The sequence below is a fragment of the Macaca nemestrina genome, chromosome 12, assembly GCF_043159975.1.
Source record: "Macaca nemestrina isolate mMacNem1 chromosome 12, mMacNem.hap1, whole genome shotgun sequence".
Taxonomy (NCBI): Eukaryota; Metazoa; Chordata; class Mammalia; order Primates; family Cercopithecidae; genus Macaca; species Macaca nemestrina.
The window spans coordinates 33,208,453-33,236,195 of NC_092136.1; the positions used below are offsets into that span (position 1 = coordinate 33,208,453).

Sequence of the window (27,743 nt, forward strand, 5' to 3'; positions counted from 1 at the left end):
TATAGTTAAAAGGGAAATAGAACTTAAGGATTTGAAGTATTCACAGCCTGGACAAGTAAGAAACAAGGAAGCATGCAGGGGTTCAGCTAAGAAACCCTTTGATGAAAGGATTAGCATGTATAGAAGGAAGCCAGGTGCTATTCCTCAGTGGGAGAATGACCCTGAAGGCACTTCAAAGATCTTCAAAGTAGCCCCAAAGGAACTGCCATGGTGCCTGCAGGAAGGTAGCCTTTGCTGCCTGCACTGCCTCAAGTTTCTGCTCCCTGCATTCCTATGCAATGCCCCTCAGCCTCCCTAGTGATTACCCCTCAGCTTCTGTAGCCAGTACCCCTCAAACTCCCCAGCCATGGCTCAGATAGGCCCATATGCAGCTTGTGCCACCACCCTGGAGGGCACAACTGGTAAAGCTGGTGAACTTGGCAGTATCTATGTGGTGCTAATTCTACAGGCACATGGAGTGCACAGGTTGTGGGGCTGTGGCAGCTTCCACTTAGATTTCAAAAGATGCATTGGACATACTGAAGGCCCAGGTAAAAATCTGCAGGAGCAGAACCACTGCAGAGAGTTCCCACTAGGACAATGCCTAGTGGAGCCCCAGGAGTGGGACCATAAAGACCCCAGAACTATAGAGCTACCAGTGTACAGTACCAGCCAGAGAAAGTTACCGGCATAAAACTCCAACTTGTGAGAGTTCTTCATGAGAAGAGCCCAGCAAGGCTATGGGGGCAGGGAGGCCTGAGGCTTTGGGGGCCCAACCCTTCTGGGTGTGTCCAGAAGATGGCACATGGAGTCAAAGATTATTTTAGACTTTTAAGATTTGTTGTTGTTCACCCTGTCAGTTTTGGACTACCATGAGACCAGTTACCTTTTTGTTCTTGCCTATTTCTCCTTTTTGGAATGGGTATGTCTATACTATGCCTGTTTCACCATTATATTTTGGAAGTAGATAACCCATTTAATTTTACAGGCTTGCAGCTGAGGGGGAATTTACCTCAGGTTGCACCATACCTTGAATCTCACCCATATATTTAGATGAGGCTTTAAACTTTTGAGTTGATGATGGAGGAGTTAAAACTTTTGGGGCTATTGGGATTGAATGAATGTATTTTGCATATGAGAAGGACATGAATTTTGGGAGCCAGGGATGGAATGCTATGGTTTGAATGTGTCCCCAGAAAGCATGTGTTGGAAATGTAATTCCCAGATGTATGAGTTAAGAGGTGGGCCCCTCCCTCATGAATGGATCAACACTCTTGTTTTGGGAGTGTTCCTTGTAAAAGGATGAGTCCAACTTCCTCTTGCTCTCTCTCTCAGTTTCTCTTGCCCTTCTGCCTTCTGCTGTGGGATGATGTGACGAGAAAGCCCTTGCAAGATGCTGGCCCCTCAGTGTTGGACTTCATAGCCTCCGGAACTGTGAGAAATAATTTTTGTTATCATAAAGTACCCAGACTCAAGTATTCTGTTATAGCAGCACAAGGTAGACTAAGACAGGTTGCAAAGCATTTATTTGCTTGTGTGATTAGTATAAATCTTTACAAAATTTAGTTGTGCAAAAATGGAATGTTATTTCTTTATAACTGAACCAACTTCAGCTCATGAGTTCCCAGTTTTATTGACTGATGACAATTAACAAAATCTTATTAATTCAAGGTAAATTGAGATTATTCTGGAGTTTCTCAGTTTTTTTTTTTTTTTTTTTTTAATAAATGCCCTATTAATTAAGAATGGTTTTCTTTCACTCTTCTTCTTTGCTTTTTCCTTAAGGCAATTACAATTCTGGAGGATGTTATATTTTTTCTTAGCTTCAGGGGTGCCATCTTCTGTCATCGATGGTCCCCAGTTGAAATATACAGAGTCTGAGTACCCCTCTTCCTCTCTCAAATTCTGATGAATTGAGATACAAGACAAAAGACAAAACTATACTTGCAAAGGCATATGTAGGCTGAAATAGCCCTATTATTATTATTAAAGCTAATATTAAAGAAGTTTTTTTTTTTTTTTTTTTTTTGAGACGGAGTCTCGCTCTGTCGCCCAGGCTGGATGGAGTGCAGTGGCGCGATCTCGGCTCACTGCAAGCTCCGCCTCCCGGGTTCATGCCATTCTCCTGCCTCAGCCTCCCGAGTAGCTGGGACTACAGGCGCCCACAACCGCGCCCGGCTAATTTTTTGTATTTTTTTTTAGTAGAGACGGGGTTTCACCGTGGTCTCGATCTCCTGACCTTGTGATCCGCCCGCCTCGGCCTCCCAAAGTGCTGGGATTACAGGCGTGAGCCACCGCGTCCGTCCTAAAGAAGTTTTATATCTGTAGGCAAGTAGATTTGCTCATCACTGCTTTAGCCTGAGGAAACATTTTGAAAAATAGTCTGTAACAGTAAATGCTGAGGTTATTTCAATTTGAAAAGAACAATGGTTGTCTTAAACTTTATTCTCCATGTGTCTCTGCTTGCAGGAGAAGAGCTTGGCTATAGTCTTGGTGAAAGTTTCCAACACAATTTTAGTTATTTCTTTCTTTTATAAAAAGTTTTAGAACAGAGTTTAATTCTATTATGTACTCTGTAAGTATTTGTTGAATGAATGAAAGCATTTAGTATACACAGGCATTTTACTTAATGCATACATTTAACTTTAAAGGAAAAATGTTGGAAACAAGAATTATTTTGTAGATGTTCATTTGTGTATGTGCGTGTGTCTGTGTGAGTATGCATGCATCCCTTTAGAAGCACAAAATGCAGCACTGCTGACTTTCTATGGTAGATAACGTCTAAGATGGCCCCCTGCCTTCTGGTATTTACATCTTGGGTAATTCCTTCCCCTTGAATGCAGACTGGACCTGGTGACTCACTTCTAACAAATAGAATATGGAAAAAGTGATAGACTTCACTTGTGGCATTAGATTACATAAATACTGTGGCTTCTATCTTGGAATCTCTCTCTCTCTCTTTCTCTTTCTGTCTCTGAAGGAAGCCAGCTGCCATACTGTGAGAGCAGCCCTGTGGAGAGGCCTATGTGTCAGGGAACTGAGAGAGGGCTCTGGCCAACAGCCAGCAAGAAACTGAAGCCTGTAACTGAACAGCTCTTAAGGAACTAGATCTTGCCAACAGCCACATAAGTGAGTTTGAAAGTGGAGTCTCCCTCATTTGAGTCTTCAGATGAGGCTACAGCTCCAGCTGATAGTTTGGCTGTAATTTCATGATAGAGATCTTGATCCAGAGACACCCAACTGAGCTGTGCCTAGATTTCTTACCCACAGAAACGGTGACATAATGTTTGTTGTTTTGAGCTGCAAAATTTTGGGGTCATTTGTTACACTATAAAAACTTAAGTAATACGTTGTCTACATGAAGTAGGAATAACAGAACATATCCTATCCAGCACCTAGTAGCAGAGAAAGAGCACTCAGGAGGTGCTCAATACGTGCTTATTAATGTTTACAAGTGGTAGACAACCAAAACATTTATTGAATTGTTCTAGGAATTACAATTTTCATGTTGCCTTAAAAGAAAATTAGGTCTTTTGGAGTGAAAGCAGACATACATAGAGAGATATTTATTTATCTTTCATCTGGATTGTTAAATGCAGGTGCCTGTATTTTTTTATTCTGAAGGGAGGGAGGGACAGAGGGGGACCTAAACAATTATTGCGCATCAGGTTGGGTGAGGTGGCACATGCTTGTAATGCCAGCATTTTGGGAGGCTGAGGCGGGCAGATCGCTTGAGCTCAAGAGTTCAAGACCAGCCTGGGCAACATGGTGAAACCTCATCTCTACAAAAAAAAGTAAAAATTAGCCAGATATAGTGGCACTCACTTGTAGTCCCAGCTACTCAAGAGTCTGAGGCAGGAGGATCGCTTGAACCCCAGAGGATGAGGCTGCAACAAGCTGAGATGTCTCAAAAAACAAAACAAAACAAAAAACAAAAAAAATTACAGCACATCACATTAGGTAGAATATTGAAAACTATACTTGCAAAGGTAACTCACATTGAATTGTGGATCAGAAGATCTGTTAGAGGAGGACAGCTAAGCCAATTTAGACAGACTTAATATTTTGATGGGGTTAAGTTCAAGGGTAGTCTTTATAACCTTTAGTCATAACAATTTGCTGCCATTGCCATATATTTGGAGTATTAATGCAAAATATTTTCATCATGTTCCTTTCCATTTTGGAGGGGCTGAGAGGATGCTGACATCATTGTATCTATCCTCTGAAATAAGATCATACACATAAGAGGTGGGAAAGCATAGTGGTTGACATAGGTTCTGGAGTCAGATGGGTAGGATGCTAATCTTGGCTTCATCATTCCACTTACTCATTTTGGGACCTTTGGCATATTGCTTAACCTATCTGAGCTCCAGTTTCTTCCTAATTACAGCACCTAGTGGGAGGAATACACATACCATATAAAGGTATATCACAGTATTTGGCACTTAACTGAATGCTAGCTGTCATTAATTAGTCTTATTATTATTACAAGTACTGAACATTGTGCCTGGCACATAGTAGCAATAAATGTTTCCTGCCTTTCTTTTTTTCCCGGTTTCCTAAAATCTAGCCCATAATATTTTCTGAGTTCTATTTTTTGATTGTATATATTTCTTCCAATTCAAGAAACATTTTGGTGCAGGAAATTTTTTTAATACGCTGCTTGTTTCAGCGTTCTCTAATTTCTCTTCTTATTCCTGAGGGTTTTAATGTTGGTGAAGTCTTCTGAGAGCTTTCAACATAACGCTTCAAGCAGTAGTTTGGATTCACCAGGTAACAGTAGATTTTTTTTCTGTAAGTTTAGAAATTCTTAGTAGCCAAATGAGCTAAAGGGGAGATTTTTATTCTCTAGTTATTCTAGTTATGTAGGATTGAGTGCCATTTTGCATGTTCTCCATGAGTATCAAATTAGCAGGAAGGGCTATAGTTGTCTCAAATTGTGAGAGAAAGACTAGTGACATCAGTGCTTATCAACAGGATGGAATATTGAAGGACATTGACATAAGGGAAAGCAATGGGGAATTGTTTTCAACAAAATGCTGTGGGGCTAACCTACATTAAAATAGTCTTTAATTTTTCCTATTACCTTAAATGAAACTAATTTCAGTTTAACACGTTTAACATTGCAATTATTTAAAAACTCAAAATAATTCTGCCTTTGTTAGCTTTTGCACTTAAAATAATTCAGTTAAAGGAGTAATTTTTCCCCTCACCAGTTCAATGCCTATGATCAAATTGAATTCATTACCCCATTTCTAGGAAAAGATTAAGCATATTGATGACACACAAATTAGAGTGTTGCCAAGGATTTGAGAAGTGTAAAAATTCTGCAAGATCAGGTTTTCACGAAAGGGAATGGAGAGATTGTTTAGGACATTTAGCAGTTGAGAGTTTAAATGCAGAATAAAGCTAACATAGGGAAATAGCACCTTGGGAGTTTCAATAGAATATAGGCGAATAGAACCTTGAACGTGAAACCCTCGAAATTCAGTATTTTATTTAAGTACCTTCAATTCTTCCCTAGTATGGACATGTTTTTGTTCATTTTTTAAAAATACAAATCTTATCAGTGGTCAGATTCAGGTGCCCAAAGATTATTCCTAAGCAAAGCCATTGGGAGTTCACGTCTTTGTTAATTTATTCATTCATGCAACAAGTATTAATGAGTACCGCTATCTGCCATGCCCTGTATTAGGCCCTGGGATATAAAACAAGCTTGGGTTTTGGAAAGTGGTGCCTTTTATATTGAATCCCATTCCCCTTCTGTAGGAATATTTACAATGTCTATTTGCACATTAAAGGCTCAGAGAAGGCCTGCAGGAAAGAAACCTATTTACCCTTTCTTGACGTATTTCCCAAACTTATTGAGGACAGAATGCTTTTTTCATGAGACACCTTTTACATCCTCAAGGGATTTTGTAAAAAATATATACTATGGGAAATCTAGGTTAAGATGAAATTAGCTGCCTAGAAGGACAGAATGACATTGAATAGAAAGGTTAGTGTAACACTGCTTTAATTCATACTCATTGATTGCAGGGACTCCACTCAACAAAGAGGGAGCACGTTACTGCCATGGTTTTGTCCAAGACCCTTTCCATTCTGTATGTTTGCAATAGTCACATTTTTCCAGCTTGGGAAATAATACACGTTTAATATGACCAGGAAAATTTTCAGTTCGTTAAAAGTGGCTACTAGCTGTTTTCCACCTCCTTACCCTTCATGGCCCTCCATTTTATAGAAATAGATAAAAATGTTGAATGTGTGATTCCATAGGGTTCTTTTAAAAACATTCCAACAAATCTAAGTGATCTCAAAGAAGAGATACTCAGCCTTTTTTGTGAATTCCATGTCTTCATAAGGCTAAAATACCTGTCAGAAGTACATTAGTGCACTGCAAAAATTAATACATGCAAAATAGTGTAAGCACATGGTACTTTTAATTTTTTCAGTGGTCCAGGGCACTGTTATCTGCTCTTTTCTGGGAAATCACTCATCATGTAGCTGTTGGGGAAAGGGAGCACTTCGACCCCTTTTCTGGGAGCAATCCAATGCAGTATGGATATTAATTAAATTTATTAAACAAATAACACAGCGACTCGGGGAAGCAGGGGTCCATCTGCCAGCTCTGCAGACAGATCTCTGCAGAGACGCGAGCTGAATGGTAGTTAAAGCGAAGTTGCCGAGCTCAGCAGATGGGCTCTTGTCTCCAGTGGGGGAGATTTGGTGGCGGTCCAGCAACTCTCTTCCCCCTCCAGGTTTTTGTTCCTTGCAACTGTGATTGAAGAAGCCCTTTTCTGTCTTTTCCCAGCCTTGTCTCTCTCTCTCTTCCACCCCACCCCCCTTTGTTTATGTGAGCAATGTTTAAATCTGAGTGATTTGTTAGAGAGGCAAGTCCCGGCTGATCTCATTTTGTGTATGTGCTGTAAAGCTCAAGCAGAAAATAATTAGGAAAATGTAATCCCATTGACTTTACACCCCACTTGTGTACATTGCAGCAGCTCAGCCTCATGCCCTGGAATAAAGTCTCTGAACAGATTTGAATTTAATCGGCATTCCCATTCACTGCACTAGGAAGTTTATATTATTCTGATGTTTAGAGACTTATTATTCATTGAATTATTCCTTAGATTGCTTTTAAACTTTTAAACTATGCAATTTAAGGATGCTTGTTTTGTTCATTTCTCCCTAACATCTTCACATTCTGTTGGCAAGTGTCTAGGTACCTTAAATCCCAGTGTCTCCTTCAGTTGCCTTCAGGGATGAGATGTCATTTACAATGTTAGATCAGCATATTTGTGATTTGCTGTGTCTTTTAGAAACCTGGTTCCCCACCTCCCAATACACTTCTACCCCAAAAGGTGGTGAATTTGAAATCTTTTGGTAATGATGGACCAGTTTGCTTTCAGTTGATTATTGCTTCTCAGCATTTGGTGTAATTTTCACAAAAGCCCACTTGGATAGAATTTAATGCTAGGATGGTACAGTTATGGAAACACCCTGCCCCCCACCTATTCTCCCTACTTGAAGCTTTGCAAAAATCATTTTGTGGAAGGACCTCTCATCTCTGGCTACGTACCCTCACTGGAGACTGATGCCTTTCCCAAGGGGAGCCACACAACCCTGCTAGGCAGATTGTGCGCTCTATTGATGGCAAAGTTTTGGACTAAATAGATACCACCTTGGGCTGAGTCCTGAAATGCCCTTGCCTTGGAGAGATAGGTCTGGTTCCAGCCAACCTGACAGTGGAACATATTTGCAGAGATAAAGGCTCCTCTGTGGAATAGAAACTCCTCCAATCCCAATGTATTCTCCACCTCCCCACAAAACCCACCATTCTCCGCCAGCAGAGGTCTCGGCTGGTTACAGAACCCAAAGAGAAGAGTGGATGAATCTGGGGTTATGATTCTCCCAAGGTGTATTTAATTTTATGGAAATGTGGAGGTCAGAGCTTTAATCTAGTTTGTAAGAAGAACCAACAAATGGATTAGTTTATTGAAGCACAAGGAAATCTTAGCCGCAAGCCTCTGTCCATCTGGAATGGTCGGTTCATTTCTGCTGCACATGAAGGTGTTCAGCCAAGTGCTTCCCAGATATTGGTCCTTGTTTGTGCTTTTGGAACGCAACTTGAAACCCGACTCTCATGGGGTTTAACCAGGAGATGAAATATTTTAGCTGCTGTCAGTCCCTGCCCCTCTCTGAGGTTCTAGTTCTCCCTCGGGCCACACTAATATTAATAATATAAAGGTTTTTGTTGTTATGGCAAATGGTTGGAATTAGGAGTAGATTTTTGTTTTTCATTAGAGCCCTGCCAAGGGTTATTGTGAACTTCAGAATTATCATTACACCCAATCCTTTATGGAACTGCAAAAGGCTCCATTCAAAAGACGGTCATGAAGTGGCTGGTGAAAAATGTTTGTTTATCAGCGAATCGTAGGTGAACTGCCAATTTATTTCTCTAATTTGTTGGAAGTGAAAATCTGCTGGGGTTGGGGGGAAGACTGCATTTTGAATTCATACGTGATTTACCATGGTGTCTGCTCTGCCTTTCCTTCCACCCCGGTGTACCTGGACTAATTTTGTTCTCTGATTTAAATCGCAGTCTAGTTGCTCTGGCATCTCAATTTAAGGGAAAATTGGACGTTGTTTTTCAAAGGGAATTGCAAGTGTTCTACTCTTGTCTGAAAACAGATTGTGGCTTCTTTCCCAAGGAGAAGCTTAGAAATTACATACAAGTCTCAGGATTTTATTCGTAGCAAAATGTTTTGTACCCTTTTGTCCACACATTAGTATAAATGAATAAAACAGAGAAAAATCCAGAAAACACCCCGACAGACAGTGTGTGCCTATTTCTGATCAGCTTCCTGAGCCTGCCATTCTGCTGAACACATTTTGTTTACTCTAGGGCTTCCAATTGCTTTATTGCAGATTTTGTGGGCAGTGTGACAATTTGAGACTAAATGCATAAAAAGGCTTTTGATTGGGAGTAAAAGTTAACACTCATCTGTAAGGAACTGAAAGTAGCTTTAAAAATAACAGTTTATTTTATTTTTATTCTTTTTATTTTTACTTTTAAAATACAGACAGGGTCTTGTTTTGTCACCCAGGCTGGAGTGCAGTGACCCAATCATAACTCACTATAGCTTCCAACTCCTAGGCTCAGGTGATCTATTTCAGCCTCCCAAGTAGCTAGGACTGTAGGTGCACTACCACACCTGGCTAATTAAAAACATTTTTTTTTTTTTTTTTTGTAGAAACAGGGTCTCGCTATGTTGCTCAGGTTGTTCTCAAACTCCCGTCCTCAAGCAATTCTCCCACCTCGGCCTCCCAAAGTGCTGGGATTACAGGCATGAACCATCATGCCTGGCCAGTTTATTTTTGAATTGTCTGATAAGGACAGGCATCTTTCACACATTGTTTTTATTTATTTGGCTTTGATGTCTCTTTCTTCTAGGATCTCAAATGCAAATGTTAAAAATATTCAGTCCAGGGCTTCCTCTGTTGCTCCTAGTTCTCTCCTTTTTCTGATGAGCATTTTGCAAGGCTCCCATGTTTGGGAATACCATCCCTACCGCTATGCTGCAGCTGTCCAGAAGTAAATGTGTGACTCCTCAAAATATGTACTGTATTGTCTAGGAGAGGGACTGAAGAATGTGGTGTCTCTGAGTAAATTCAAGTGAGACCCAGGCCTGTCCGTTTTTGACTGACAATATTGATGTTTGACCTGTGCCTAAGGGAACACAGCCCAGCTGCTGAGATAAAAGGAAGGTTCATGGTCATTGTCATCTTTGAGGATCTCACACAGTCTGTTTCTAATGCTTCAGTCTGATTTCTGGGACCAAGTCTGGTATCTACTTTACATTACACCATGGGGCTTTGCACAATTCCGGATAAGATAAACATTGATTGATTGTCGATTAGATTTACATTTGTTTTCCAGGAGCCAAGCAAAATAATCCAGCACTCTGTGTCTTGGCCTCTGGCCATCTGAGTCTTCCCTGGTCCAGGAATTCCTAATCTTTGCAGTGCTTCAGAGAACTGTCTTCAGTTCTGCTAATCCAGCCTTCTGAGGTCAAGCTGACTGGAGGGCCTTCCAGAGGCCAGCGTGATTCTTTTGTTCTCATTCTATAGCAGATTTGAATTCAAATTCAGAGTCTTGCAGTGAGAAAAGAATTATTTCTAAGCCACATAGTCCAACTCCCTCCCAGTCATAATGGGGGACTATTCTGCTTGTCCACTTGTGGACAATAGAGTTCACCCCACATTATTGAAGTTGTAAATTTTGTGAATTTTTCATTTTAGATGTTAGAAATGTATTTCTGATATTAATGAGAAAAATTTCAATCTAAGGAAACCCACAGTTTGTTGCTAGAGGTGATGATGATAAAATCACAATTCAGCTGGGTGTGGTGGCTCACGTCTGTAATCCCAGCACTTTGGGAGGCCACGGTGGGCAGATCACTTGAGGTCAGGAGTTTGAGATCAGCCTGGCCAACATGGTGAAACCCCATTTCTACTAAAACAAAAAAAAATTAGCCAGGCCTGGTGATACATGTCTATAGTCCCAGCCACTCAGGAGGCTGAGGCAGGAGAATCACCTGAACCCGGGAGGCAGAGGTTGCAGTGAGCTGAGATTGTGCTCCAGCCTGGGTGACAGAGCAAGACTCCATCTCAAAATAAATAAATAAATAAATAAATAAATAAATAAATAAATAAATCACAATTCAGCTCACTTCTGTCACTATTTCCTTTGCTATACTATATATCTTCAAATATACATGGATTTAATGAGAACTAGCTACTTACTATGTGCTGGCCCCTGTGCTAAGCATTTGGCATATGCTATGCCCCTTAATCTTCACAACATATTGGTGTTCTCAAAGATGAAGAAATTGATGTTAGAAGATGTTATATAATTTGCCCAAAGTCTGATCTAATAAATCTAAACTAAAGTCATATCCAATCACCAGATCTGGATTTGAAGTCAAGATAGCTAACTCTAAAACCCCTGCATTTAACCGCTCTGCTATATTGATGCCCTATAATATACTCATTTCTAATTTATAACTTATTTAGAGCCAAAAGGAAGTTGAGGTCTTCTCAAATAAAAGTGCACATAAAATAACATAGTTGAAAACTAAACTAAAAAGCTAAATCATATAGGAGCCCTTCACATTTTTGGAAACAAGAATCCTATCTCCTCTAAGTTTGTACTTTCTAAGTCAACATTGTTGGTTTCTTTAACTTTCTATCTATTGTTGGAAGAAGGCTGGGTTCGAGACCATGAACTCTTTGGGGGAAGTAGCCTTGTCTTATCACTGTAGCATTTCCAGTGCCTACTGGATGGTGTTAAGTAAATACTGAAGAAATGAGCCAGAGAAGATGAAGCTAAACACGTAGATTTGACTCGGGCTGCCATTGCTGAAGCAGGCCCACTCAGAGCAGATTCTGGGTGAAACTGAATGGTAGCTGTGACTTGGGAACCCCAGACAAAAAGGGGCAGGGGAAGGAGAAGAGGTAGAATAAGAGAATATTTCTCCTTCTTGTTTCTTCTCTACTGTGCACTATTTTCATTGTGTACATCACTGTAAGCCACCTTGAATCTCTTTTATTTATTATTTATTTATTTTTTTGAGATGGGGTCTCACTATGTTGCCCAGGCTGGAGTATAGTGGCTATTCTCATATGTGATCAAAGCACACTACAGCAGCCACAAACTCCTGGCCTCAAGTGATCCTCCTGCCTCAGCCTCCCAAGTAGCTGGGATTACAAGTGCACACCACTATGTCCACCTCTTGAATCCCTTTTAGAATGAGCAGAATATAAATAAATGCTTATATATTTATACAGAAAAACAGACATACATGTAAAATAGACCAAACTGACCTGTTGGTGAAGTCCTTTGTTGTCTGCTGAGATAGGTAGAGGAAGGGCGGTTTCACAATTAGGAAAAGGCTACTGATCGTCAGACTCACAGAAAAGGTAAAGAGGTACGAGCCAAGATGGTTGGGAAGGATGCACCTGCTGCTACTGTGGGAGCCATTCCTGCTGATCTCAAACCATGATCATCCAGATACCACAGTTTTTTGGCCTTTGCCATTCTGATCATTTTCCTCTGTAACTTCAGATAGTTTCCCTTAAGACCATAATGCTGTATCTCAAAAACATGCAGAAAGGATAGAACTGTTTCTGTCTTATTTATTGTAAACAGTTTTATATATGTTATTAATGCATCGGAGACTGTGTTTTTTTAACAACCACATACATCAGTCTGTGCATCATACTGACCTTGTAATCATCTAAAACCCCTGGTTCTCTTCAGAGATTCCCCAACCCATGTTTGTGCAGTTGACATTTTGCACCAAAATTTGGGACTTTATGTTAATCACTTCCATTTTATAGATGGAGAAGCAGGTTCAGGGAGGCTAAGAACCCTTCCCTCTCTTCACTCCTACCTTTTATCTACCTCCCTTGTGACCCTGTCATTTTTTATTTGTTTGCATCCAGTCCTCTGAGTTGTGCCTCTTCCTATGCTGGCTGATTTCTCTGTGGTCTTGACCAGATGGTACCAGGGCACTGAATGGTGGGGTTAAGGGGAATTTTCACAATGGTCTTCTCAGTGGTAATGTCTCCAAAATATGATAAACCATCCAGCGGTTGTCTCCCATATGATCATTATGCTAAAATGATTGTCATCCTCTGCCATCTTCATATGCTGTTTTCATTCCCAGGAGAAGGGGAGAAGGCAGGAGAAACTCTACAGTTTCATCAGAACCCGGCAGCCCAGTCATCACTGGGTGCCTTGGTATATGCTTGTTTTGTTCTCCTCAGGGAACATTTGAGGACGAGCTTAGTGGGTGGGCCGCTACCACAGCGTGGCATTGGCTCCCATCTCTAACCACCAACCCTGCTTGGGCACAGTCAGGATGCCCAAGTCGAGTGGTGGGGTTTTGTGATGTTAGAAAGGTTTACTGCAGAGGGGAGGGTGCAAATCACTTGTGTTCCAGCAGGAGACAGGGTTGGCTTACAGAGGGTTCTCTCTGCTCTCAGTCAGGCTTCTGCATCCGAGAAGTCTCCCAGGTATCAGAACCTTCTGTTTATGAAGACGGAAACAGAGATAAGGAGGAGCCTGATGAAAAGGCTTCTTTCTTTGAACAGGTCACAGCACAAAGAAGAAATATTTCTTGCCGTTTCCTATAATCCCATGGAGACCAAGGCTGCTGTTCCTTTGCTGGGAATAAGCATTTGCTGTTCCTCAGGGAACAAGAAGGTCTTGACCCGAATCATGGGTACCTGGTACTTTTCTGTCTCTGACAACTCTGTCCTTCTAGCCCTTAGCAGAGGTCACTGAGGTACAAAGACAAGTTTTGGTTCAGTTCCTCAGAACTTCACTGCTTTTATTTATTTATGATCTATTTATTTAAACCGACAAGTAAAAATTGTGCATCTTTATTTGTACAACATGTTGTTTTGAAATCAGAACTTCATTATTTCTAATACTCAACAATATTCATTCATTCATTAATCAAATATTTGTTGAGTGCCTGCCAGGATCAGGGCATATCATAAAACAAAAACAAGGACAATGGGTCCCTGCCCTTGGAGAATCCTTGTCTGGAAAATAAGACAAATATTATACAAACACACTGACAAATATATAATTACAAAAGGTGGTAAGTGATGAGGGAGAGGATGGACAGGGAGCCCTCAGCTAGTCTGGTGGTTACATAGAAATCCAAGTAATCCCACCCCTGAATGTGGACATCTAGATGTGGGATGGGGATTGGGGTGGAGTGAGGTATCAATGTGGGTGGACAGTAGGGAACAAGCCATTGAATCACGTGGTAATGACTATTTGTAAAGATAACCTTTGAAGAGATGAAGTTTTTATTTAATGATCGTCTATAGTGCTCGAATATTTTACCAAGTGCATATATCACTTTTACAATAAAGAGATTTTACAATAAAAGTGAAGAAGATAATGGGTTGTACTGTCTTGCTCCTGTCAGAAAGGTCATCAGTTGGTTGACTCTTTTGAGATGCCTCTCTTTATCTATACCTCATCATAAAGTTTATGGGACAAAGGAAATATCCTTGTGGTCTTTCCATTAAAAAAATGTAGATGTGGGCCGGGCGCGGTGGCTCCCGCCTGTAATCCCAGCACTATGGGAGGCCGAGGCAGGCGGATCACGAGGTCAGGAGATCAAGACCATCTTGGCTAACATGATGAAACCCCGTCTCTACTAAAAATACAAAAAAAAATTAGCCAGGCGTGGTGGCGGGTGCCTGTAGTCTCAGCTACTTGGGAGGCTGAGGCAGGAGAATGGTGTGAACCTGGGAGGTGGAGATTGCAGTGAGCCGAGATTGTGCCACTGCACTCTAGCCTGGGCGACAGTGCGAGACTCCCCTCAAAAAAAAAAAAAAAAAAAAAAAGTAGATGTGGAATGGAAAAAATATGCAAATGTTTGTGGAATGTTGAATGATCAGTCGGTATATCATCTAACGGTGTTTATAGAATAGAAAAAGGCATTTTAGGCAGTTGCCATGTTGTTTTCTGCATATAATTTCAGCCATTTGGAAAGCAGCAGGAAGAACATGTTTCCCACTGATATGTGGCCTTTGTCATTTGCTGTTAAATTATAAACCTCAAAAGAATATTGTGTTTTCTGGGTGTAGCGGCTTACTCTTGTAATCCTAGCACTCTGGGAGTTCAAGGAGGGCGGATAGCCTGAGCTCAGAAGTTCGAGCCCAGTCTGGGCAACATGGTGAAGTCCCATTTAAAAAATATCGCCAGGCATGGTGGCATGTGCCTGTCGTTCCATCTCCTCAATCACTTGAGCCCGGGAAGTGGAGTTGCAGTGAGTGGTGATAGCACCATTGTACTCCAGCCTGGGCAACAGAGCAAGATTCTGCCAAAAAAAAAAAAAAAAAAAAAAAAAGGAAGGAAGGAAGGAAAGAAGGAAAGAAGGAAAGAACAAAAAGGATATTGTGTTTGGCTGCATGTAACAGACACTTGACTTCAGTGGCTAGATTGAATAGAGTCTACTTTTTCCCACAGCCAGGGCTCGTCCTGGATGGTTCCAGACCCTTTCTATCTTTCTTCTTTTCCTTTTCATATGATGTTGCCTTCATGCCTGTTGCTTCATAGTCACAAGATGGTTGCTCTTGGTCTCACCTCAGAATTCCCGACCAGCAAAGGAGGGAGGGGTGTGGCCTATATTGGTAAAGCAAAAGCTGTCCCTGAAATCCCCAGCAGATTTTTACTTGCTTTTCATTGTCAAATAGGCATTGTTATCATAGGACACGTCAGCTCCATGAGGATTATTGCCCCTGAAGACCTTCTGGGGGATAAGATGGTGAAGGTGGTGATAGGTGGTGAAGACAGTGATACTGATGATCTTGACCCTGTGTAGGCCAAGGCTCATGTGTGTGTTTGTGTCTTCATTTTTTATAAAAAACTTCAAAAAGTTAAAAAAAATTAGGTAGCAATAAGGATATAGTCCTTATTCTTTTTGTACAGTTGTACAGTGTGTTTGTGTTTTAAGCTAAGTGCTATTACAAAAGAGTCAAAAAGTTTAAAAACGTTAAAAAGTTTATACAATAAAAAATTACAATAAGCTAAGGTTAATTTATTGTTGAAGAAATTCATACTTAAATGTTTAAAAATATATTTAGCATAGTGTAAGTGTATAGTTTTCTAAAGGCTGCAGTAGTGTACAGCGATGTCCTAGACCTTCACTTTCACTCACCACTCACTCACTGACTCGCCCAGAGCAACTTCCAGTCCTGCAAACTTCATGGTAAGTGCCCCATACAGCTGTACCATTTTAAATCTTTTATACCATGTCTTAACTGTACCTTTAAAATCTTTAGATAAGTTTAGATACATACATCCTTACCATTGTGTTACAATTGCCTACAGTATTCAGTACAGTAACATGTTATACAGGTTTGTAGCCCAGGAGCAATAGAGAGCCTATGTGTGTTTTAGGCTACACCATCTAGGTTTGTGTAAGTACATTCTATGATGTTCACATAACACTGAAATTGCCTAATGGTGCATTTCTTAGCACGTACCCCCACCATTAAGTGGCACATGACTGTTACCTTCAATCTGTGGCTTTTAAAAATGGCATCATTTAAAAGGCACTGGTCTAGGCTGGGCTCAGTGGCTTATGCCTGTAATCTCCACACTTTGGGAGGCTGAGGTGGAAGGACTGCTTGAGGCTAGGAGTTTGAGACCAAATGGGCAACATAGTGAGACCTCTGTCTCTACAAAAAAAAAAAATAGAAAAATAAAAAATTAACCAGGTGTGATGACGTGTGCCTGTATGTGCCTATAGTCCTAGCTACTTGGGAAACTGAGGCAGGAAGATCCCTCGAGCCCGGGAGGTTGAGGCTGCATTGAGCTATGATTGGACATTGCACTCCAGCCTGGGCAACAGAATGACACCCTGTCTGTAAAAATAAATAAATAATAAAACCACTGGTTTATATGTTTAGGAGTAGATAATAAACAATGTATGATCTGTTTATCAAGAGCCGCCCTGTCCAAGTGGGGATGCTACTGTCTAGAGAGAATGCCTCCCTTCCCTTAGGATATCCCAGGTGTCACTGTGAGAGTGTCAATTAAGCCATAGGTTATATTCTATTAACAATTTCTCTCTTAGTTTTGATACTAAAAAAATCAGCCTGAGTAGAAGTTCTAGTATTTCCTTCTTTCCTCCCATGCTTCTCATCAAGGGCTTGTTCTGTGTGGCTCCTTGATGTACATCACACACTTTAAAGATCACTGTTGAGAGAACAGGAAGATTATTTGGGGACCTGGGGATAGTTATTACATATTAAAGGTAAACAAAGTAAAGCACCGTTAAAAATGTTGGGGCAGGAGAAGTGACTGATTCTTCAACTATGGAGACTGTGAAGAGTTTCTTCCATTTGTTCATTCATGAATTGAGCAGTTCCTGCCAGGTGCTGTACTACATACTGGAAACAAAATGATAACTCCCTTAGTCCCTGCCCATGGGGAGCACCCAGCTTAACGAGGAAGACTGAAATGAAAATGAGAAATTGCAAAATGGTATGTGGGGAGAGGTAGTACGAAACGTTCAGAGGCCCTCACCTTCTGCATGTCTTTGTCACTTAATTGGATTAAATCCAACCCCTGCTTTTAATTACTACTCTTCCCAAACCACTCCCACTCACTCCCCAGTCTTACTGCAGTCTTTTTTTTCATACCCTTATCGATGTATAACATTCTATATAATCTAGTTTTTAAAATATTTATTTGTACTATCTTCACCCACAAAAATGTCAGCTTCCTATAAGGGAAGGGATATTTGTGCCTGTTTTGTTCACTGATGTGTCCCAACCCCAGGAGCAGTTTGCTTAAAGAATGAATGAAGGAGAGCAGTCATCTATCTCTGTCTGATTATTAGAGGTTGTAGACAGAGAGGGGAGAATGATCAGGGAGCATGTGACTAAGAAGGTGACATTTGAGCTGGGTCTTACAGGGCGAGTTGAAATTTTAAGAGGGAAAGGCATGCTGTGCAGAAGGCTCAGCACATGCAAAGCATGGAGGTAAGAAGAAGCCCCATTTGTTCAACCTAAGTGTAAAATGTGCCTTCTTCAGCCTGGGTTCGTAACCTCCAAGCTATGCATTGTTGCTTCAGGGTGCAGGTCTACTGTGCTTATATCTTTGTTAGTGAAGCATAGCTATTTTCTTAACACAGGTAAGACCAATTTGAATTCCTGAAAGACACAAGATGTGTGTTTTTTCTTAGTCTCCAGTGCCTAATGACTAATTTAAGCTAGGAAAATCATTTATGAAGGTGACTCAGCCATCCGTCTAATGAGCTCAGTAGTAGACTGTTCTCTTGTTATTTTGTTTGTTCATTCAAATGAACCTTAAAAAGGCCTACATGTACTCATTTAAATACTGAAGTCATACAGAGGGTAGGAAAAAGTGACATTTAATTTAATTTTAGTTACTCCTCTTTGTGATGGCAGTTTAGGTACAATAGGCATAATTTATGTATCACAGATCTAAAATAATTTTTAAAATTTCTAGCTTCAGATAAATATATAAATTTTATAATAAAAATGAATTGTAAAATCAATGAAATGATCATTTGAGTCATACCTCCATTTGAGATATCCCAAGCCAGATGCGTTAAAATTCTTTCTGGAGCTTAAATCAAGCATTTTGGGAAACGGCATCAATTTTTTTCAGGCTCATTCAGGATAATGTTACAGCAGATTAATACTCTGTGATCCAAAAAGCCCAAACCATCTGATATTCCTAAAAGTACTGGGCATAAGCCTGGGCGGCTATAAGTAAGCTTGATTCTTACATCTCTCCCTTTGCTTCACACAATTCCCTGGTTCTAGCCTGGCTCCAACCCTAACTAGATCTTATTTACATGTTGACTTTTGGTCTCACAATGGACTGAGTGAAATAAGACAAATTGTTTATGCAAATTCATCACTGCTTCCAAAAAAGAAAGCATGTCCCCCACCTCCCATGTAAACACATACCCCTTTGGTGACAAATTCACCAACTGTTCTTAGAGAGGAATTAACATCAGAAAATTTGAAAATTCATATCATGTGCTAGACTTTGACCTTTGTTTACTTAAACATTGTTCAACCTAAGGGTAAAACATACTGCTGGGACCCTTTTACTTTTTTTTTTTGTTAGATTTTTAATTCAACTATAAAGACAATTCAAGTGAGAAACTTCAGTACGTCGATTTTGTTCTTTGAGTCATTGCACTGTAATTAGCTGAGTTGAGTTTTAAATGCAGCGCAAGAACATCTTTCTTGTCTGTTTATGTCAGAAAAAAATGGCTAATGAGTACTTATCAAAAAGATGAACACTTTTTCATTAGATTAAGTAAAATCAAAACAGATTTATAATGTACTATTATGTTTCAGCTTGGAATAAATTGAGTAAAATAGCTAATATCTTCACAGCTTCCTGAGAATTTCTTTGCATGGCAGGATCCACCTCCCCCGCCCCTTCCCTCACACACTTAGACTTCAGGAAAGTGTCCATTTGTGGCAATTTTCTTTGTGGCATCAAGGCACAATTCCCAAAGGGTTTGGAATGGCTTTAATATTATTTGTAAAATCTGAATATCTATGAAGCAGATGTCAACATTGATTTTCCTTGGGTTTTGCCAGTGTGCTTTGGACAGTTCTTTAAAATAGTTTTAAAAAATGACTTCCTTCTACTTCCTCATGGTGATGTGTCAAAATGCCACCTGGTACTCAGTGTCATGTAGAACTTTCTTTATTTTGAAATTTTTACATGTGTTCAAGTGGATGAACATTAGCTTATGTGTTACCAAAAGATAAAGATGATGAAGGCTGATTCCTTAGGAAAGTTTATGGTAAAAATAGACATTTAAGAAGCTTCTCATTTCAAGTGTCACTTGGATGGCAAGTTATTTTCAGGTCATCAAGGACTCTTACTTCCTCTTCCACTGTGTGAAAGTTAAAGTCCATCTTCATCCCAGTGTCTGCTTATACTTATATAAATATGTGCACATCCACAAAGCAACTGGTACGACAAGGCTTTATGTGGGTAAAGAAGAATCTTGTGTGTAAGTTTTTTGAGTTTGCAGTAGAGTGAATGAATAAGAAATAAATTTCCTGTATATAAAAAATGAAAAGTAAACTGCTCTGGACACTAGAGACTTAACTCAGTGTAATCATATTACTTTTGTCCACATATCAGATTTTTGGGGAAAACATTTTCATTGAAGTATAACACGTTCATACACGTAAGAAGCTTGATGAATTTGAACAAATTTTGCAATGCAACATGCCTATGTAACATCCCCCAATGTAGAATATTAAATGTACTACAGAAGTCTTTATGTCCCTTTTAATCATTATCCCTCACTCAAAAGTAATCAACATTCTGATTTCCATCACTATAGATTACTTCTGATGTTTGGAACTTAATGTAAATGGAATCATATAGCGGGTATTTTTTTTTGTGGGTATTTTTTTTGCATTTAGCTCCTTTCCCTCAAAATTTTGTCTGTGAGATTTATTAGTGTGATTCTTTGAGGCAGAAAGTCATTATTTTTCATTGTTGTATAGTATTCTATTGTATGATTACAACACTATTTATTCATTCTACTAATAATGAATGTTTGTATTGCTTCCAGTCTGGGGCAATTATAAACAATGCTGCTGTGGGTATTCTTGTATGTGTCTTTTAGTACACATATGTATGTATTTCTGTTGTTTCTATATCAAGGAGTGGAATTGATGAGTCATAGGCTATGCATTTGTACAATTTTAGTAGATAACTGCCAAATAGGATTCTAAATCGTAGATACCAACTCATATTTCCACCAACACAGTGTTGAAGTTCTAGTTGCTCTGTATCCTCACCAACACTTAATAACATTTTACTCATTCTGAGGGGATTAAAAACTTAGTAATTGTGGTTTTAATTTGCATTATTTTGATGACTAATGATGTTTATCACCTTTTATTGTATTTATTGATCATTTGAATATCCTCTTTCATTCAAGCACCTATTCAAGTCTTTTGCTTGTTTCTTTTAAAGTTGGGTTGCCTTTCATTTTTCTCATTGATTTGTAGGAGTTTTCTATACATTTTGGATATGAGCTCTTTGTTTCACATTTGTATTTCATAGCTTTATAGTATCTTTTGATAAATATAAATTCTTAATTTTAAAGAAGTAAGATTTATTAATCTTTTATGGTAAGCCATTTTTAAAAATTGACAAATACAAATTGTATTTATTTATGTTGTACAACATGATGTTTTGAAATATGTATACGTTGTAGAATGACTACCTTGAGCTAATTAACATATGTATTACTTCAGATACTTATTCTTTTGTAGTGAGAAGCACAAAATGAGGCTTCATATTTTTTCAATTTTTTAATTTCAAAATTCATTTCAATTTTTTTGTTGTGAGAACCACTTAAAATCTCTCTTAGCAATTTTAATAATATAATACATTGTTATTAAGTGTAGTCATCATGTTGTACATTAGATCTCTTGAACTTATTCTTACTATCTAACTGCAATTTTATGTCCTTTGACCAACATCTCCCAACCCCTCTACTGTGATTTTTGTGTCTTATATTAAGAGATTACTTTGCTCACTTCAATGTTAAGAATATGTCCTGTGTTACTTTTGAAAGCTATGTTGTTTTTCCTTTTACATTTAGGCCTATAATGCATGTAGAATTTTTTTTTTTTGCATACTTTGAGGTGTGATAAAATTTCATTAAAATATTAATTATTAAAAATATAGTATTTTCCACCACTGCATTCTAACGGCACTTGTTTCATAAATTAGGGAGTCTTATATGAATGAGTCTGTTTACTAGACTCTCTATTCTGTTTCATTGATATGTTTTTCTATAATGTGCCAATATCACTATTTTAATTGTCCTGCATTTTATAATAAATCTTGATATTTGGTAATGTAAGTTCTTTAACTTTGTTTTTTTTTCATTTTTGTTTTGACTATTCTAAGTCTTTTGCCTTTCCATGTAAAATTTAGGATACGTTTATTAACTTTTATAGATACTAGCTGGGATTTTGATAGGGATTACATTGAACCTGTAAATCAATAGGGGAGAACCAGCATCTTCACACTACTTAGTCTTCCAATCCTTGGACATGGTATATTCTTTCATCTATGTAGATCTTCTTTAATTTCTCTCAGCAGTGTTTTGTAGTTTTTAGTACAGCTCCTGCACATTTTTTGCTTTATTTCTAGGTATCTGGTGTTTTGATGCTAAATATTCTTAGATATTATTACTTTGCATTGTCCTAATGCAAATGGTTTTGTTTTAAAATGTCATTTTCCAGTTTTTTCGTGTTAGCATATATAAATACAGTTGATTTTTAACTATGATGTCTGTATCCAGTGACCTTGATAAATTCACTTCTTAATTATTTTATTTTATTTTATTTTATATTATTTTATTTTATTTTATTTTATTTTTGAGTTAGAGTCTTGCTCTTGTTGCCCAGGCTGGAGTGCAATGGCGCCATCTCAGCTCACCGCAACCTCGCATGCTATTCTGTGATAGCAGTTTCTGTCTCAACCTTTATATTTTGCTATAAAACAAATGATAGCAAGTGGCCCTTTAAGGAATGATTTTCATTTGGAGTGATTCAAATATATTTAAAGGGCATCCAATAATTTGGATTTTCCATTTTTGTGTGTGTCAGTTTTGTTAAGTTAGTATTTTGAAAAACAAATTTGTCCATCTCATGTAAATTGTACAATTTATTGTCTGAAGTTATTCATGATATCTCTTACTTTTTTTTTTTTTTTTTGAGACAGGAACTCACTCTGTCACCCAGGCTGGAATGCAGTGGCAGGATCACGGCTCACTGCAGCCTTAACCTCCCGGGCTCAAGTGATCTTCCCACTTCAGCCTCCTGAGTAGCTGGGACTACAGGAGTGCACCTGGCTAATTTTTGTATTTTTTAAATTATACTTTAAGTTCTAGGGTACATGTGCACAACGTGCAGGTTTGTTACATATGTATACCTGTGCCATGTTGGTTTGTTGCACACTTTAACTTGTCTTTTACATTAGGTATTTCTCCTAATGCTATTCCTCCCTCATCCCCCATCCTACACCAGGCTAATTTTTGTATTTTCTGTGGAGACAGGGTCTCCCTGTGTTGCCCAGGCTGGTCTTGAACTCCTGGGCTCAAGTGATCCACCTGCTTTGTGAGGCCTCCCAAAGTGCTGGGACTACAGGCATGAGCCACTTCGTCCAGCCTTTTATTTTTCTAATGCCTTTAATATCATTATTATTGTCTTATGTTAATAAAGATATCTTATATATATTTCTTATATATTTTTATATTAGTAAGTTGTGCCCTTTGTTTTTTTCTTTATAGTGTTACTGGACTTTTATCAATTCTATTCATTTTTGTTCAAAGGACCAACTTTTGGCTTTGCTATATTCCTCATTAGAGATTGGCAATATATGGCTAATGAGTCAAATCTAATCCACAATCTGTTTTTGTAAATATAGTTTTATTGGCACATAGCCACATCCATTCATATATGTTTTATCTGTGCCTGTTTTGCACTACAGTGGCAGAGTTGAATAGTGGTGACAGATTTTATGATCAACAAAGTCTAAAATATTTACCATTTGTCTCTTTACAGAAAAAGTTTGCCTACTTCTGCTCTATTATATGTATTTTTTCTATTTCAGTGATTTTTGTCCTGATCCTTATCATTGCTCTTTTATACTTCCTTTGAGTTTAATTTGCTATTCTTTTTCAGGCTTCTTGCTTGAGATAGATCCTTATATCATTGATTTCCATCCTTAGATTTTTATTCAACCATTATGTGTTCTCTGAGCACAGATTAACTACATTCTATAAGTTTTTATATTCATATTTTCATTATCATTGTTTAATTTTTTTCTTATTTTCATTTTAATTTCTTATTTAGTTCATAGATTGTTTACAACTTGTCTTCATCTGTTTGTGTTGCTGTAAAGGAATACCTGAAGTAGGTAATTTGTAAAGAAAAGAGGTTTATTTGGTTCATGGATCGCAGGCTATACAAGAAGCGTGGAGCCAGCAAGTGCTTTTGGTGAGGGCCACAGGCTACTTCCACTCATGGCAGAAAGGGAAGGGGAGCTGGTGTGTGCAGAGATCACTTGGTGAGAGAGCAAGAGAGAGAGGGGAGGGAGGTGTCAGGCTCTTTTTAACAACCAGCTCTAGAGGGAACAAATAGAGTGCTAATAGAACAAGAACTCACTCATTATCTCAAGGAGGGCACCAAGCCATTCATGAGGGATCTGACCACATGACCCGAACACCTCCCATTAGGCTCCACCTCCAACACTGGGGATCAAATTTCAACGTGAGATTTGGAGGGGACAAACAAACCAAAGTATAGCATGGCTATATTGATTGATTTTCAGGCATTTGGGGATTAAGTTTTTTTTGATACTGATTTTTAGGTTAATTCCACTGTGGGAACATACTGTATTTGATTTTAATTCTTTGAAATTTGTTTAGACTTGCTTTTGGCCCAATATATGTTTTATTATGGTAACTGTTCTAAATGTGATGGAAAATAATGCATATTCCACAACTGTTGGATATTGTGTTATATTGTTCTATATTTTATTTTCTGCACGTTCTTTCAGCTGAGAGAGGTGTGTTAAAGCTGCCCACTGTGACTGGGAATTCATCTATTATACCTTTTATTTTTGTTAGTTTTTGTTTCACACATATTTTCTGCTATGTTATAAGAACTTCATGTTGAACTGATCATTTATCTTGATTAACAGTCTCTCTTTTAGATGTAGTAATATTTTTTGCCTTAACATCTATTTTGTCTTCCATTAGTATATCTACACCAGCCTTTTTTCTTGCTAATGTTTGTGTGGTTTCCACCCTTTTACTCCCAACTTTTCTGCATCCTTATATTTAATAAGCTGTGGTCTCTTGTAAGTGGCACATAGTTGGTTTAAAAAAATTCTTTTCTGACAATCTTTGCCTTTTATTTGGAATATTTGATAATAATTAATGGAATTATTGCTATATTTATTCAAATTCTCTATCTTACAATTTGTTTTATGTTTGTGTCATGTTTTTGCTCCATTCACCTCACATATTGCCTTCTTTGGGATTGAAAAATTTTTTTATTACTTTGTTCTCCCTCTGTTAATTATACGTTCTTTTTACATTATTTTGGTGACTATCCTAGAGGTTACAACATGCATCCTTGATTTGACTTAGTCAACCTTAAATTAAGATTGTTATTACTGGCTGAAAATTCAAGGACCCTACAACATTGTAACTGAATTTACCGTCCTGTTTTTTCTGCTACTCTTGAGGGATATTTTAATTCTCTCTGTATTTTAAACCCCATAAGACATTATCATTATTGCTTTAAACTGTCAATATTAATTTAAATTTACCCACTTGCCCACCTTTTCCATTGTTCTTCATTCTTTTCTGCATTACGATTCTTTCATTAAGGATCATTTTCCTTCTGCCTAAAGAGCTCCCTTCGGCATTTCCTTTAGCATAGTTCTGCTTGAGATGAATTCATTTTTTTCAGGTTTTTCATTCATCTGAAAATAACCGCTTTGCTTTAATTTTTGAAGGCTATTTTTCTCTGCATGTGGAATTCTAGCTTTGCAAGTATTTCAGCACTTTAAAGATGCCATTCTGTGGTTTTCTGTCTTCCGTTGTTTCCATTGAATAAGTCAGATTCTTGTTATTGCTTTGAAGGGTTTTTCTTTTTACTTTGCTTAATTCAATTTTTTTTTTTTTTTTTTTTTTGTCTTTGGTTTTTAGCTGTTTTGTTATCTTTGGATTTTTCTTTCTTTTTTTTCTGGGCAGTGGTCTCGCTCTGTCACCCGGGCTGGAGTGTAGTGGTGTGATCATAGCTCATTGCAGCCTCAACCTCCTGGACTCAAGCGATTCTCTCACCTCAGCTTCCTGAGTAGCTAGAACGACAGGCATGTGCCAGCATTCCTGGCTTTTTTTTTTTTTTTTTTTTTTAATTTTTTTAACAGAGAAGGGCTTTTACTATGTTGCACAGGTTGGTCTCAAACTCCTAGTCTCAGGCGATCTTCCTGCCTTTGCCTCCCAAAGTTCTGGGATTTCAGACATGAGCCACTGTGCCTGGCCATGTTTGGTTTTCTTTAGTTTGTCCAGCTTGGGTTCATAATGATTCTTAGATCTGTGGTTTTATGTCTTGGGAAGAATTTTTGTGTCAAGTTTTGGGAAATTCTCTGCCAATATCGCTTCAAACATTGTTTCTTACCTATGATTTCTCTTCTGTCTATCCAGAACTTTATTTACACCGATTATGTTGTATTTTCTAAAGTGGTTTCCTGTGTGTGTCTTATGCTTTATTTTGTATTTTAAAATTTTTAATCTCTCTGTGCTTCACTGTGAATATTTAGACAGACTTCTAGTTAATTCTGTCTTCGACTGTGACTGATCTACTCTGTAAAACTGTCTTTTAATCTAATATAATGATTGTATTTCATAGATTCCAGTGCTCTGGTAAAATTATCAAATGTTTGTTTTCTTAAACACATTAGTGGCAGCTTTTGGGGGTAACTTTTAATACTTTTGTACTTTCAATGTTAAGAAAACTTGTAGGAATGGTAGAAACAATTACTGTCTATCTACTGCTTAGATTCACCAATTTTTAATGTTTTTCCTCATTTGCTCAATTATCCCCCGCTCCACGCACAGGTATTCCTCTCTCCATTATTTCTTTCTGAACCATTTGACAGGATATTGTAGATATCATGCCTTTTTATTCCTAAATTCTTCAGTTTTCATTTACTAAAAACAATACATTTCTTTCATTATAACCACAGTACAACTATCAAAATTAGGAAGTTTAATATTGATACTGAAGGGGAGTATATATAAATTTTTCTCCATCCTCATAAGTTCATAGTTGGGACAAACTCTTGTAACAAAAGATTAACAAAAGAAAAATCAGCAAGTTCATTAACCCATGCAGTGCACACCATGTGGGAGAAAAGTACTCAAAAGTGGTGGCTTAGAGTCCTGGCTTATATAAGATTTTCAACAGACAGTGATAAATTTTAGGTGACAAGACAAGGGGGAAAGTAGTCCCAGGCTTTCAAAGGCAGAAAACCTGTGGGAAGCAGTAAAGTTTGCTCCCAAATTCTCCTGCCACCATCTCTGACCTGGTAAGTGTTATCTGTATTAAAGGAAAATTTATGTCCAGTCTTTGGGTGGGAAAGGGGTCGGCGGGGGGAAGTGTAGAAGACCTTTTTGTCTTTGTGTATCTGTGTCCTGCTTTCAGCTGAACAGAGAGAAGGCAAAGAGCTCACCTGCATCTTAATTGTCTTCAGCTCAATGATCCTTCATATTTTGGGGAAAAATAGTCTGATTTCCCTTAATATAATACTATCATCTGATCTATATTCTAAATTCAAATTTTATCAGCTATTCCAATAATCTTCCTTATAGCTACATATTTCCAGTATGTAGTCCAGGATTATGCATGCATTTAGTTGTCATATCTGTTTAGTCACTCTTAGTTGGGACAGTTCTTCAGCCTTTATTTGTCTTTCATCATCTTGGTATTTTTGAAGAGTACAGAACAGTTAGAATGCAGAATGTTCCTCAGTTTTCATTTGCCTGATTTTTTTCATCCTAATTAGATTCGGATGCATTTTTGGCAGGAATAACACAGAAGTGGTGTCCTCTTCAGTCCATCATATCGGGAGGCACATGATATTCATATGATAAGTTATTGGTGATATCAACCTTGACAACTTGGGCAAGGAAGTACCTGCCAGTGTGCTCCGCCATAAAGTTACTAATATTCATTTGTAATGAGTAAATAATTTGTGGAGAGATACTTTGAGACAGTTTAAGTACTGCGTTTCTCACAAAACTTTTACCCGCTGTATTTTAGCATCCATTGATGATTCCTGACTGAATCAATTATTACTCTGATGTTTGCAAAATGAAGATTTTCTAACTCCATGATCCCTTCTACATCTATTACTTGGCATGATGATGTAAATAATAACTTTTCTTTAATCCCATTTTTTTTTTTTTTTTTTTTTTGAGACGGAGTCTCACACTGTTGCCCAGGCTGGAGTGCAGTGGCGCGATCTCGGCTCACTGCAAGCTCCGCCTCCCGGGTTCCCGCCATTCTCCTGCCTCAGCCTCCTGAGTAGCTGGGACTACAGGCGCCCGCCACCGCGCCCG

General features: G+C 38.4%; 1 long non-coding RNA gene across 1 annotated transcript in view; it reads left to right on the forward strand.

Annotated features, from left to right (window-relative positions):
• The window catches only part of LOC139357481 (uncharacterized), a 171,216-nt gene that overhangs the window by 77,242 nt on the left and 66,231 nt on the right, over positions 1-27,743 (forward strand). Inside the window, exon 2 of the long non-coding RNA XR_011610712.1 lies at positions 1,315-1,413. This is a non-coding gene — a long non-coding RNA (uncharacterized lncRNA). The remainder of the gene's footprint in view (positions 1-1,314; positions 1,414-27,743) is intronic.